The 14,538-nt window shown below is 39.0% G+C and overlaps 1 protein-coding gene across 1 annotated transcript in view; it reads left to right on the top strand.

The window, feature by feature from the left end:
- The window catches only part of C5H12orf42 (chromosome 5 C12orf42 homolog), a 246,541-nt gene that overhangs the window by 201,074 nt on the left and 30,929 nt on the right, over positions 1-14,538 (top strand).

Here is a 14,538-nt window from a genome sequence, read left to right as displayed (position 1 = left end):
ATGTTTCATGTTTCTTCCTCCTGCCCCTCTCCTTGGCTTCACTGCCCATTCCTCCCCCTTCCTCAGCTATGGAAGGTTTGATTGATACTTGTCACCACTGATAGAGAAAGATGCTTCAGGAAAAAGGGGGGGAGGGGCCTTGTCAAAAGCAGCAGTAGTCAAAAGATGATTCCTTCTTTCTGTGTGTTTTGTCTCTCTCTAAATCATTCAAATCTGGGTGGCATCTCGGATAACTGGCATTTTGACACAGCTTAAGGGATTGTCTCACTAACACTATTGAACTGAGGCTGCCACCCTTTAAAAAAATGGATAAAGAAGCTCTTTAGTATAATCGGATGTGTCTATCAGTGAAAAGCAGTTTCACGTAAAAGGCCTTAAAAATTTTTCAGCAGTTATATTTATTTTTGACCTATTATTTTGTTTCACCCATCTGTAAGAGTACTCTTTATGAGCTTAAGAAAGGGCAAAGCTCTTTCTTGGATTTCTCTAAAGAATATGCATAATAGCTTGGTGGATGTTGGTTGTTTACATGGCTGAAGCAGCTGGTCGAGAAGGTAGACATGGAATTTTCTAGGCCAGAAAATGTTTGCCTTTGTCAGAAATATTTTTATTGTCAGGGTGTGGGAGGAGCATTACAAATTTAGGGTGGTCTGATTATAACCCCAGATAAGCTACTGCCAAATAAAAGGTCTTAGATAAGTCATGGAAGCACACTGAGCCATGTTTATCCCCAACCCCTAAGGAATAAGGCAATAGAGAGGTGGTTCTTAACTCCTTTTAGCTTTAGAATCAGGTAATTGTTGACTTATTTTTTTAATTTATACTTTTTAGTAGCATTTTGCCATTCATGGTCTTCTTGAATGGAGACATTAATTGAATTTTAAAACCTTAGTTCGATTCAACAACTGGTCATTGGTGCTTTTGAGGCAGACACTGTGCTGAGTACCTCATGGTGTGTGTGTGTGTGTGTGTGTGTGTGTGTGTGTGTGAATAGGTGGTGCAGATACTAAGGTGAGTTCCTGCTTCTTATTCTCAAGGACTTGGTAGTTTTCACATCTCTTGTTGGTTTACTGTCTTATTTTCTGTTAGTAAGATGCTCTGAATGTACAGTTGCTGTATTTAGCAAACAGGATGCCCAGTTACATATGAAATTCAGAACAATGACTAATAGTTATGCAGTATTTTGAATATACTTAGACTAAAAAAAATTATTCGTCATTTATCTGAGATTCACATGTACCTGGGCATCCTGCGTGTTATCTGGCCACCCTAAATGAATTCACCCCTGAGCTCTTCCTCAGATTCCTCTGTTGTGGGAATAAGTTCAAATCCAAGGGAAATTAAAAATAACAGTGGGTAGATTTTTTTTTTCCTTTGATAGAAATGCAGGAACCACTGCTACCTCAGGAAGAATCACATTTCTAGAACAAATGTTATGCTGCCACCGACCATAACACAGGTTCAGAGGAGAGGGAAGGAGCAGAAACAGAGAAAGGTGTCTTGATGCCTCTGCCAGGTTGACTCTGAGTCCATGCTTGTTGCTCAGTGCCCATGATCTGTGAACTTAAGCACAGCTACAGCTGGGGCTGCTGTAGCAAAGCTCTACAGACCAGGTGGCTTAATGAAACAACAGAAATTAATTTTGTCACAGTTCTGGGGGCTAGTTCAAGACAAAGGCATTGTCTGGATTGGTTTCTCCCAACGCCTCTCTCCTTGGCTTGCAAATGGCTGTCTTTTCCCTGTGTTTTCACATGGCCTTGCCTCTATGTGTCTGCACGTCTGAGTCCAAATTTCCTCTCATTATAAGGATACTGGTCATATTGAATGTGAGGCCTCCCTTATGATCTCATTTAACTAAATTATCTCTTTAAAGTTCTTATCTGCAAATACAGTTACAATCTGAGGTGCTGGGACTTCAGCATATGATCTGTAGGGGACACAAATCAGTCCACAACAGGTAGTATGGAAGGAAGGACTCTATTATCTCCTCTCTCAGAGGAAGGCTTTTGAGATGTTTGTCTTCTTAGGAAATTTAGAAATTTTCAGTGTAAACAGTTCCAGTCCCAGGTCAGTTCATTTTCCCCATCCAATGTGTACAAAAACTCTTAATTTCTATTTCTTTATTGAGCCCTGTGTTCCAAGTCTTGGGTATTTTCATCCTGCTCCAGAAAGTATCAAGTTTGTGATGGATGGTGCTTTGTTGGAGGGGTCACTTAGCTAGGTTGTCAAATGGGCCAACCTACTTTCTGTACCACCAGCCCTCAGATCCAAGCCTTTAGACAGGACCTGAAAGACATTGAGTTCTATAGACACTCTTACCTAGGTTCACTGCCTCTTGTGGGCAGTTCTTGGACAGGCAGAGATGAAAAGTGACTAATCTTCAGGGATTACGGCCTTTCTGTTAGATAACTCATTCCTTCTCCATGAAGAGGATAGGCAAGGGAGAGGGTAAGAAGCCAGGAGTTTTACTCTCTTTGGATCCCTCCATGTGGATTAAAACCTGAAAATGTTGTGTTAGTATCAGTATCAATATCAATATTTGCTAGTATTGGTATCAGTAGATAGTATTTCTATTAATATTTGCACTAGTACTGGTGTCAACATTATTATCAGTATCAGAGTCAGTATTTGTTAATGTTAAAATTGGTGTTGGTGTTAGTAATAATGCAATGAAATGTCCATATTAATATAATAAAATATCTAGGACCATTTCTTAGCACAAACAGAGGCCAGGAAAGGTTTATTTCCTTCTCCTTCACTCTCCCCTTCACTGAAATGTCTCCTTTTGTTTTGGAAAAGGATTGATCATTTCTCTTCCCTTTGATAAATACTCATTGAGAGTCATTTGAGGGTCAAATGATCTGCCACTGCAGGGTATTGACTTTGGTGGATGGAGAAGATTTTTGGTTGAGAACTTTGAATAGTAGGTTCGTTCTTGGGGAACATGGGGGAGCCCCTAACAGAAAAGGGACCACTTTTTGACAGTTTTTGTGAGGTTTGGTCTGGGAGAGATGAGTAGAGGGGTCAGGATATTGGAAATGTGGCATGAATATGGACACCTTCTCTCCAATGGCCAACCTTGCGGAGACACAATAGAGAGAATGGAGAGCATTTCAGGGGAGTCAGTGGGACCAAGTGTCTTTGGGTTTTCAGTGGTGTCTCTTTATGATGAGAGTTGTTTCCATAGACAAATAGTGGCAGTTAGGATGTTCTATCTTAAGATGTCTTGCCTGAGGAGAACCTGCTTTTCTGCAGGCTTGATTTTGATCTTTTTATGTGAGCAGGCTCATTACTCTGGATGTGTGCTCAGTTATTAAGTTGTGTCCAACTCTTTGCAACCCCATGGATTGTAGCCTGCCAGGCTCCTCTGTGTATGGGATTCTTCCAGCAAGAATACTGGAGTGAGTTGCCATTTCCTCCTCCAGGGAATCTTCCTTACCCAGTGATTGAACCCACCTCTCTTGTATCTCCTGCATTGGCAGGCAGATTCTTTACCACTGCCCCACCTAAGTAGCTAAGTACATAACTTTATATATTACTCTGGATACATCTTTCAAATAACAGCTCATCAGCCTATTTTTTAAATATAGAAAACCTCTTGCTAGATAAACTAGAACTTTGTGAGGGGAGGAACTGAGCTGTCAGTGCTGAAATGAAAAGAGACACAGTCTGTAGAAACTGCATTTATCAGTGTTTTGGAAAAAGGGATCTTTAGATGATTGTTATATGCCATGGTACCTCCCTCAAAAAGTTAGGTACTTGTTATATAGAGAGGCTCAAGAGGGAGATGATATATGTATATATATAGTTATGGCTGAATTGCATTGTTGCATGGCAGAAACTAAAATAACATTGTAAAGCAATTTTCCTTCAATTAAAAAATAAATGAATAAAAAGTTAGGTATTGTTCAACAAGCCTTCACAAAACATCTTCAGTGGCACCTGAGTCCCACCACGACAAAAAGAAAAAGAGAGATCACAGATTTGTACCAATAGACTGTACAATGTGATTTTCCCACTTATGTTCTGTGATATTAGGGAGAACTAATATTCTAAAGCCTATGAACCCTGTCATGGCAGCTCAGGTTCAGAAAATCAGGTCCTCCTCAGGCAAGACATCTAAACAATATTATAAATTATTTTAATTACATAAATACTTAAATATATGTGAATGTACATACACACAGACACACACACACAGTGGGTTACCAAAGACCTACAAGCATTTCTGGAGCCAATTAAACTCAGTAGAATGTCTAAAAAAATCATATAAATTATACTTCAGGCTATCCAAGTAGATGGTAAGGGCAAGTATTTTTCTATATAGAAGTATATAGTAAATGAAGACATAGTAATAGAATTAATAATATCTTACCATTTCTTATCCCCTCATGATTTAGTGGATATAGACAATGATTGTTGGTGGCTGCTGACATCAAGAAAAAGAGAGACAGATGTTGTATACCTTCTGACAGATGTACTCAACATCATCCATGAATTAGTCTTGTCCTCTCCCCTAAAACTGAAATGGAATCTGGTCATCCAGGAATAATAGAGGACTGAGGAACATAGTCAGCAACACCAGAGAGATGTCATCAGAAAAACTCAGACTATTTAGTACATTAGAGAACAAATGACTTCTTTTCTTTGACAACATTGAAAACATTACAGGAAAAAGATAAAAGAAGGGAATAAAATTAAAAGAGAAATCTATCAACCTATTGCATTGTATGGAACCACATTTAAGTCCCAATGTGAACAAATAAACTGTAAAAAAGAAAAAAGAGAGAGAAGCACGTTTATAAAGCAATCAAATAAATATGAACATTGACTAGATATTTAATGATATTAAGGAATAATTATTAAATTTGGTGGATAATAATGACACTGAAATTATGTTTTATAAAGGGTCAAGTCAGATACTCTTTCACCTAAACACTTGAAACTGTAAACAACTACATGGGCAAATTAAAGAAGATCTAAAAAATGGAGAAATACACTACATGTATGGGATCAGAATATCCAGTATTATGAAGACAGCAATTCTCCTCAAATTGATCTATAGATTTAATGCAATCCAAGTGATAATCCTAACATGCTTTAAAAATAAATTGATAGGCTGATTCTAAAATGTATGAGAAGAGTGAAGTATTCAGAATAGCCAAAACAGTCTTAAAAAGCAGAAGGTTGGAAGGCTTGTACTACCTAATTCAAGGCTTCTATAAAGCTACAGTAATCAATAAAGTATGGTATTGGCATAAGGTCAGACTTATAGATAGGAGGAACAGAATAGGGAGTCCAGAAATCGATGCACACCATATGGTCAAATTTTCCAAGGAATTCATGAGAAAAAAAGTAACAGATGGGTTACCTGTATGGAAAAAAAGAAGGAACATTAATCCTCACCTCACACCATCAACAAAGTTTAATTAAAAATAAACCAAATGCTTAATTGTAAAGAGGGAAAACTGTGAAACTTCTAGAAGAAAACATAGGAGAAAATCTTTGTGACACCGGATTATAGGTGAAAATTTCTTAAACAGGATACAAAAAGTATACTCTTTGAAAGAAAACAATTATTAGAAAAATATACTTTATAAATTTAAAAAGTTCTTTTAAAAACACAAAGAAGCAAAAGGGCAATTTACAGACTTAAAAATATTTGTGAAACACATATTTGACAGAGGGCTGATGTGTTAGTTATCTATTACAGTACAACAACTTATCACTGAAACTCGGCAGCTTAATAAAGCAACAAACATTTATTACCTTGCACTGTATCTGAGGTTTGAAAGTCTAGGAATGCCTTAGCTGTATTGTTCTGGCTCAGAGATCTTTCACAATATTGCAAGAAAGCTGTCATCAGGGCTGCTCCATCAGGAAAAAATTAAATTAAAACTGCAATACGATACTACTAATACACTCATCAGAATGTTTAGACTAAAAAGACTGAAAATGCCGAGTGCTGGTGACCAACTGAGACTGTCATATACTGTTAGTAGGAATGCAAAATGGTACAGTCACTTTGGTAGAGTTTGACAATTTTTTTATCAAGTTAAATACATACTTTCCATATAATCTGGCAATCTCATTCCTAAATATTATCTAAGAGAGATGAAATTATATGTCCATTCAAAGACAAAATTATATGTCCATTCAAAGACTGTGCAAATATTCACAGCAGCATTATACTGCTAAAAGCTAAAATCTGGAAATAGTCCATCAACTAGTGAATGGACAAATAAATTCTCGTGTATTCATACTATGAATAGGGCTTCCCTGGTGGTTCAGATGGTCAAGAATCTCTGCAATGCGGGAGACCCAGGTTCAATCCCTGGGTCAGGAAGATACCCTGAAGAAGGAAATGGTAACCTACTCCAGTATTCTTGCCTGGAGAATCCCATGGATAGAGGAGCCTGGTGTCCTCCAATCCATGGGATCACAGAGTCAGATATGACTGACTAATATAACATATTCATACTATGAAATACTTACACCAATTAAAAAAAGAGACTGAATTGTTAACGCACAAATCACAGGGGTGAATCTCAAAAGCAGTGAACAAAATCAAACACAAACTATATAAGACAAAAGGAGAAACTATAGTGACAGAAAACAGATTAGTTGGGACTAAAGGCTAAAGGAGAGAATTGTCTACAAAAGGTATGAAAGATCTTTGGCAGTGATAGAAATATTCTGTATTTTGATCATGATAGAGGTTACACAACTATAAATAACTATCAGAATTTAACAAGCTGAATACCAAAAATGAATGAATTTTATTCTGTGTAAATTATACCTCAATAGAGCTATTAACAGAGTAATTTTTTTAGAGACATGCTGAAATATTTACAGATGAAAATATGTTTCATATTTTCAAATTTGCTTGTTTCAAATTTGCTTCAAAATAATTCTGAGTCTGGGAGAATGAGTAAGAGGTATATGGAAGTAAGATTGGTTAGGAGGTGATCTGGGTTGAAGTCAGGTGATGAGGACATAGGGGTTTATGGTTTTTTTTTTAATTTTCATATTTTAAAAGAGGTTTCCACAATAAAAATATTTAAAAACAAAAGCAAAACAAACCACACTGATTAATTATATCTGAATCACATTTGTTCAGAGCCTTTGAATCTTTCCAGGCTATCCATCTTGGACAAGCAGAAATGTGAAAGAGTAACAAAGAGTTCTAACAAAGAGACTCTAAAATATTTACCTTGAACAAGGTAGAAGTTGATTTCTTTATAAAATAAGATAGAAGTCAATTTTGCACTCATTAACTCTTCAAGAACTAAGGGGGTAGTCTAAGATGGGGAGGGAAGTCCGTTCCCTAGGATCATGTGGTGGCCCAAGTTCCTTCTATCTTGTTCCTCTGCCTCTTCCAGGATGTTATTTTTATTGTTGAAGCTGACCTGCCAGCACCATTTCAGCCAGTGTAAAAGAAGAGAGTAAAAGGCAGTATATACTTTTTTCAGAGATTGCTACTACTCACATTCCATTGGCAAAAACTTAATCACGTGTCTCCATTTGCGAATGAGGCTGGGAAGTATACCCTCTGTGTGGATAGCATATTAGTTTGCTGGACATTTTCACGTGCACACATACACACACACAAACACACAACTTTTTATGTACTGTTTTTTAGGAGTAGAGGGTGAGTTACATCAAGATGTGTACAGTAACAGTGATAGAGGAAGCATGGACTTCACGAAATGAAATAGAACACATAAAAGAGGCAAAGGGATTTATGTCTTGGGCAACAGCACCTGGAAATCTCAGGATGATGGTTCTGCAGATAAGAGAGGAAGCAGATTCTAGGTGAGGGAAAGTGGAAGGAGTCGAATTACCTGTGTCCAACTGTGTGGAAAAAGAATGTCAAAAAGAAACTCAAAGTTTATTTGGGTGAGTTTGGGAAGTATTGAAAATATAGAAAATTATATAACTAGAAAATGAAGTGGCTGTCTCGAGGTAGAAATTGGATAAGGGGAAAATATAACCATAATTCATGACTTGGCTCAGCAAAGAACATTTACTCAGACATAGTAATATGAATATGTGATATTGATTAAAACAAAAATTATGATAATATAAAAGTTGGAATAATGAGAATGGAAAGATAAGCAGGAGGAACAGAAAAGTGATAGACTGTCAACTCTTGAATTAGGAAGACAATAGAAAATGTCAAAATTGACATAGCTGCAGAGGCATATTGTTTAAAAATATGGAAGACAAAGCTAAGAGGCCACAGACGAATTGCTTTTAAAGCGTGGGGCTGTGTGTGTATTTTTTTTTAACACACTTGTTCTATTTATCTCAGTAAACTATGTGTATGCTGTTCTTTGATAAACACAAAATCGAATCTCATTGGAAAAGAAAATGTTTGTAGCATAAAAACTGAAAATCAGTAGGAGCGAAAACACATCTCTCCATCTCACGTTTATAAAATTAATTACTGAACTGAAAGTAAACAAGCCAGAGGGTTGACTGGCCACGCACGATGAGAAAGAGTGACACAAAGGGATGAAGGGATGAAAGGATGATAGGGAGGAATAAAAGGCTGAGCCCCTAGAATCTGCTAGGAGGTAATTTCAGGAATGAGAGCTTCCCTGAAGATTGTCCCCTGAGACTTAGCCTTTGAAAAATGGTCCAAATTCTGTGACTCAGTACTGGCTGTTGCATCAGTATGAGTCACACTTGGGGCATTTTAAGAGTGGATGACACCGGTAGAATTTTATTGCCTGCAAATCATCTTTTATTAATCTTACGTCCTGAGGATTGTGTGATATCAGCTAACAAATGGAGACCAGAGATAGAAACTTTGCAGGATAGGTGCTTACATTCACAGCATTCTAATGAATTTTATACATATAATATATATATATGTATATATATAAAGATTGAAGCTGAAGTCTGTTTCATTCTCTTCAATGTCTCCTAGATCATGTTGAAATTAGCATATATAATGCATAAATGGAGTTTCAATGGGTATCATGCCACCTAATGAAATAAGTGAATTGAAAACTGTTGGTTTTTAAGGACTTTTTGTATTTCTGAGTGAGGTTAACAGCCTATATACTCAAATATATGTTATTACAGATTACTGAAGCTGCATCATTCCATAAAACACAGATAGATATATTGAGTACATTCTGAAGAGAGTTTATTTTTAAAAATCAGTATTTCACATTCTGTCAGTAACCTCTCACACTGAAACCACATTAGGGGTTGTATTCGGTTCAGTTCAGTCGCTCAGTAGCGTCTGACTCTTTGCGACCCCCTGGACTGTAGCAGGCCAGGCATCCCTATCCATCACCAACTCCCAAAGCTTGCTCAAACTCATGTCCATTGAGTCGGTGATGCCATCCAACCATCTCATCCTCTGTTGTCCCCTTCTCCTACCTTCAATCTGTTCTAGCATCAATGTCTTTTCAAATGAGTCAGCTCTTCACATCAGGTGACCAAAGTATTGGAGTTTCAGCTTCAACATCAGTCCTTCCAATGAATATTCAGGACCGATCTCCTTTAGGATGGACTGGTTGAGTGTCCTTGCAGTCCAAGGGACTCTCTAGAGTCTCCTCCAACACCACAGTTCAAAAGCATCAATTCTTTGGCACTCAGCTTTCTTTATAGTCCAACTCTCACATCCATACATGACCACTGGAAACACCATAGCTTTGACTAGATGGACCTTTGTTGGCAAAGTAATGTCTCTGCTTTTTAATATACTATCTAGTTTGGTCATAACTTTTCTTCCAAGGAGTAAGTGTCTTTTTATTTCATGGCTGCAGTCACCACCTGCAGTGATTTTGGAGCCCAAAATAAAGTCTGACACTGTTGCCACTATTTCTCCATCTATTTGCCATGAAGTGATGGGACCGGATGCCATGATTTTTGTTTTCTGAATGTTGAGTTTCAAGCCGACTTTTTCACTCTCCTCTTTCTCTTTCATCAAGAGGCTCTTTAGTTCTTCTTCACTTTCTGCCATAAGGGTGGTGTCATCTGCATATCTGAGGTTATTGATATTTCTCCTGGCAATCTTGATTCCAGCGTGTGTTTCATCCAGCCTAACGTTTCTCATGATGTACTCTGCATACAGGTTAAATAAGCACAGTGACAACATACAGCCTTGATGTACTCCTTTTCTTATTTGGAACCAGTTCATTGTTCCATATCTGGTTCTAATTGTTGCTTCCTGACCTGCATACAGATTTCTCAAGAGGCAGGTCAGGTGGTGTGGTATTCCCATCTCTTTCAGAATTTTCCACAGTTTATTGTGATCCACACAGGCAAAGGCTTTGGCATAGTCAATAAAGCAGAAATAGATGCTTTTCTGGAACTCTCTTGCTTTTTTGATGATCCAGAGGATGTTTGCAATTTGATCTCTGGTTCCTCTGCCTTTTCTAAAACCAGCTGGAACATCTGGAAGTATTGTTGAAGCCTGGCTTGGAGAATTTTGAGCATTACTTTACTAGTGTGTGAGATGAGTGCAATTGTGCAGTAGTCTGAGCATTCTTTGGCATTGCCTTTCTTTGGGATTGGAATGAAAACTGACCTTTTCCAGTCCTGTGGCCACTGCTGAGTTTTCCAAATTTGCTGGCATATTGAGTGCAACACTTTCACAGCATCATTTTTAAGGATTTGAAATAGCTCAACTGGAATTCCATCACCTCCACTAGCTTTGTTCATAGTGATGCTTTCTAAGGTCCACTTGACTTCACATTCCAGGATGTCTGGCTCTAGGTGAGTGATTACACCATCGTGATTATCTGGGTTGTGAAGATCTTTTTTGTACAGTTCGTCTAGTGACCCTCAAATTTCATTGTCTGTCCATGTTACTATGCTTTTTACCAAACTTGAGGAGAAACACTGTGAAACGGAAATAGAGAGAAACAATCCATCTTGATTAAGTCAGTTGGAAGCATTAACAGTCGATTGCAACTCAGATAAAAAGAATTTCTCTTTGTTTCTATGAAAATGAGGAGATTAGGAAAAGGGAGAAATGCTATCCATGAGGATAATTCTTCCTCACTTAAAGTGCTGAGGGCTTTTCCAATGAGGGTCACTAAACCCGTTTACATCACACAGAATCCAGCGTTGCCACCTGCTCAGAGTAAGAGCACACTGAGTAAAAATAACAGAAATGAATGCAAGAACTTACCCCAAAATGGGCTTGCTTGAAGATGAAAGTGGGAAGCCAAAAACACATTTGCCTTTGCAAACATATGGGTGAAGAATAGAATTGTTATTGTTCTGAATGTTTTCCTAATCAAACCTGAGCAGACTTCAGGAAAAAAAAATGTGTCTTTAATAGGAAGATCCCCAAAATGACTGTGGGGAAAAGAAAAATCAGTCTTAATTCCCTTTGTCATAATTTAATACTTTCTTCTAACTGTTACATTTGTCAACAATGTAAAAACAAATTTATTGCAGATCTGAAATTTGGATTCATTTGTATGTGTGTGTTGCACAAAAAAACACTTTGTGGTTTATATACATGTAGTCATTCTCTAGATTACCATTTCATGGTACATCGCACACCAAAGCAAGCAACCTGTGTCTTTCACGCACAAGTGTGAGGGGTTGGGGAGGGCTGAAAGAGGGATGTGGGAAGCCTTTAGCCCCAGAATGGAATCAGATAAAGCTAGTGGCTTACTATTAGAATGCTAGCTTTGTCAAAGTCCTAGCATCTTCAATAGGACAGCCCTCTCTCCGTTTGTTACCCTAGCGCCCCTTTTGTGCAAACAATTTCCCATTGGTATTACCCAGAGCTTGGAGTCGATAGCTGACTAGCTTCTTTGCCTGTACCATTATTTCCAGCAAGCTTGCTACATCTGCAATAAATCCTGGAGGATTTGTGGGTGGACTGAGAAAATATGAGTGACAGAATGAGGTGATAAGTCCTGGATTCAGCTGAAACAAAGGCTTGTCCATTCTGTCCCGATGTGTCCGAGTCACTGGTCTCTGAAGATTTGATTTGATCGAGTTTTTGCCAGCTGTCCCGTGGAGTTCAAGCAAGTTCAAAATGAAGCCCAAGACCTTTTCTTTCACTCTCTGTTAAGCTTGTCTCTGAGTACCAGTGATGAAAATCTGTCTCTTTCTTAGTCTTTTTATGTGGTGGTGGTGAACACTGGGTATTCAAGGTGGGTCAGCTGTGCCAAGGAACTGTTTTAAGTGATAGACCCAGATGAAAAGGCAGGCTCTGGCTTTATACAGCAGCCATAGACTGTTTTCAGGTGTGGAAGCAAGGAATGTGGTTTAATCAGAATTTCTCAGCCTGGTTGCAGAGGGTCTCTGATGAGCTCTTCAAAGCAGAGTTGTTTTTTAAAGTAAGATCAAATCCACAGCTCTCATTTAATATAAGTTTTTCCTCCTCTTGGGTTTTATTTTTTCTCTTATCCAGAAAAGCTTAACTTAGATATGGTGTCTGTTTATCAGTGATAGTTCATCAGGTACCTTGGGCTATTCAGCCCAAGGTTTGTGTCTGCCCTACACAAATCCATATGTTGACGCCCCTAATCTCCAAGTGATGGTATTCAGAGGTGGGTCTTTGGGAGGCAACTAAGTTTAGATGAAGTCACGAGGGTCCCACCCCTATGGTAGAATTGGTGAGCTTATAAGGGGATGAAGAGACTAAAGTTCCCCCCTCCTTTCTCTCTCTCTCTCTGCCTTTCATGTGAGGCTACAGCCAGAAGACAACCATTTACAAACCGAGAACTCTCACCAGACACCAAATAAGCTGGCACGTTGATCGTGGACTTGTCAGCCTCCAGAACTAGGAGGAATGAATGTTTGTTGGTTAAGCCATACAGTCTCTAGTATTTGTTGTAGCAGCCCAAGCTGAGTAAGAGGGTCATTGTGGGCCAGCTGTGCTCTGAGCTGGGACTTGGATGGATGGAGCAGTCTCTGTCTGGGACATTGTCTGGACGAAAATGGGAGAATGATAAATCATGCAATGACTCTTAAAATCTCTTGCAGAGGAGATGTGTGTCACTTCCACTCACATTCCCTTGACCAAAGCATGTCCTGGAGTGAATTGTTTCATCATTGGGTAGGGGAAAGATAAGCATTCCATTAGAAGGAAACAGGATAGCTTGGAGGCACTCTGATACCGTCTCCGGGAGCCCTTTGTTTCTCTGTATATAAATAAGGGGAGGAGATTAGATGTTTGATTCCTCTCAGTGACACCGTGAGCCTGAAGTTCTGGCTCCAGAGACTTGGTGGAGATGTTCCAGGGTGGAGAAAGCTCCAGGGCCGTCACAACATGGCTGAGGTACACGTGTCACAGCCAAATAATTGTTGTGGAAAGATGGGGGGGAACCCACAAGGAACCTAGGATACACTGTTTCCAAATGTTACACTTCCTTTAAATCAGAAATAAATTTTTTCTGCCTTCCATGAGGAATAAAATGATTTTTAATCGTATTTCTGTGTGATACAGAACACTTAAAGAAAAGATCTGAAAGATCTAGTTATTCTAGAAAGAACATATACACAACTACCACCCAGTTCTAAACAGAACATGCCTGGTATTCCAGAAGGACCAAGGTGCCTCTTACCAGTAACATCTCTTTTTTTCAATTTTATTTTTTGTATTGGAGTGTAGTTGCTTTACAATGTTGAGTCCCTTTCTGCTGTACAGCAACGTGAATCAGTTATATGTATTCGTACATCCTCTCCCTCTGGGGTCTCCCTCCCACACCCCTCTTCCTCCTCCCTCCACACTTAGGTCACCACAGAGCACACAGCTGAGCTCCCTGTACTATGCAGCAGCTTCCCGCTAGCCAGCTGTTCCATACACAGTAGTGTATCGATGTCAATGCTAATCTCCCAGTTCATCCTGCCTTCCCCCTCCCCACTGTGTCCACATGTTCGTTCTCTGCATCTACATCTCTATTCCTACTCTGCCAGTAGGTTCATCTGTACCATTTTTCTAGAAATTCCACATATATGTGTTAATGCATGATGTTTGTTTTTCTCTTCTCCCCTTGCTCATTTTTTTTCTTAAAGATAATGGGTAAAGGCTTTCTTAGAGTTTCCTGCAAACAAGCTCTAAGACGGAAAGTTATAGGCAGAAGTTTACTGGGGATGTTCATGGGATTCACACCTGGAGGAACGTCAGGAAGGCAAGATGAGAGGAGCGAGAAGTTGGTCCACAAGGTGGTTGCCCCAGAGGCAGTGCCCAGTCCCACAGGAGTCTCTGAGCTGGGTTAGCCCTTCAGAGTTGACCTCAGTTGAGGCAAATGGGACCAGGCTTTCTGGTCCACATGGGCCAGTTATTAGACACAAGCCAACCCCCAGGGAGGGCATGTGACCTTGGGAGTACAGTTCTCTGTGGCAAAGGGTAATGCCCGGTGAGAGACTGGCTGAGAGACATCACCAGAAAATATTCTCAGCAGCTTTGAGTAGTGTTGGGTCCTGTAAAGGAGAAGCACACCAGCCATGACAATAGCTGTTATGGTTATTACTTCCTTTATATACTCTTAAATTTCACCATTCAAGTGTGTCTCATGAATTTTTTAGAATATCTGGCTTGTTTTACTT

This window comes from Bos taurus, chromosome 5 (genome assembly GCF_002263795.3).
Source record: "Bos taurus isolate L1 Dominette 01449 registration number 42190680 breed Hereford chromosome 5, ARS-UCD2.0, whole genome shotgun sequence".
Lineage (NCBI taxonomy): Eukaryota > Metazoa > Chordata > Mammalia > Artiodactyla > Bovidae > Bos > Bos taurus.
The sequence above is the reverse complement of the archived record's forward strand: the minus strand, read 5'-3'. Positions and strand labels throughout refer to the sequence as shown.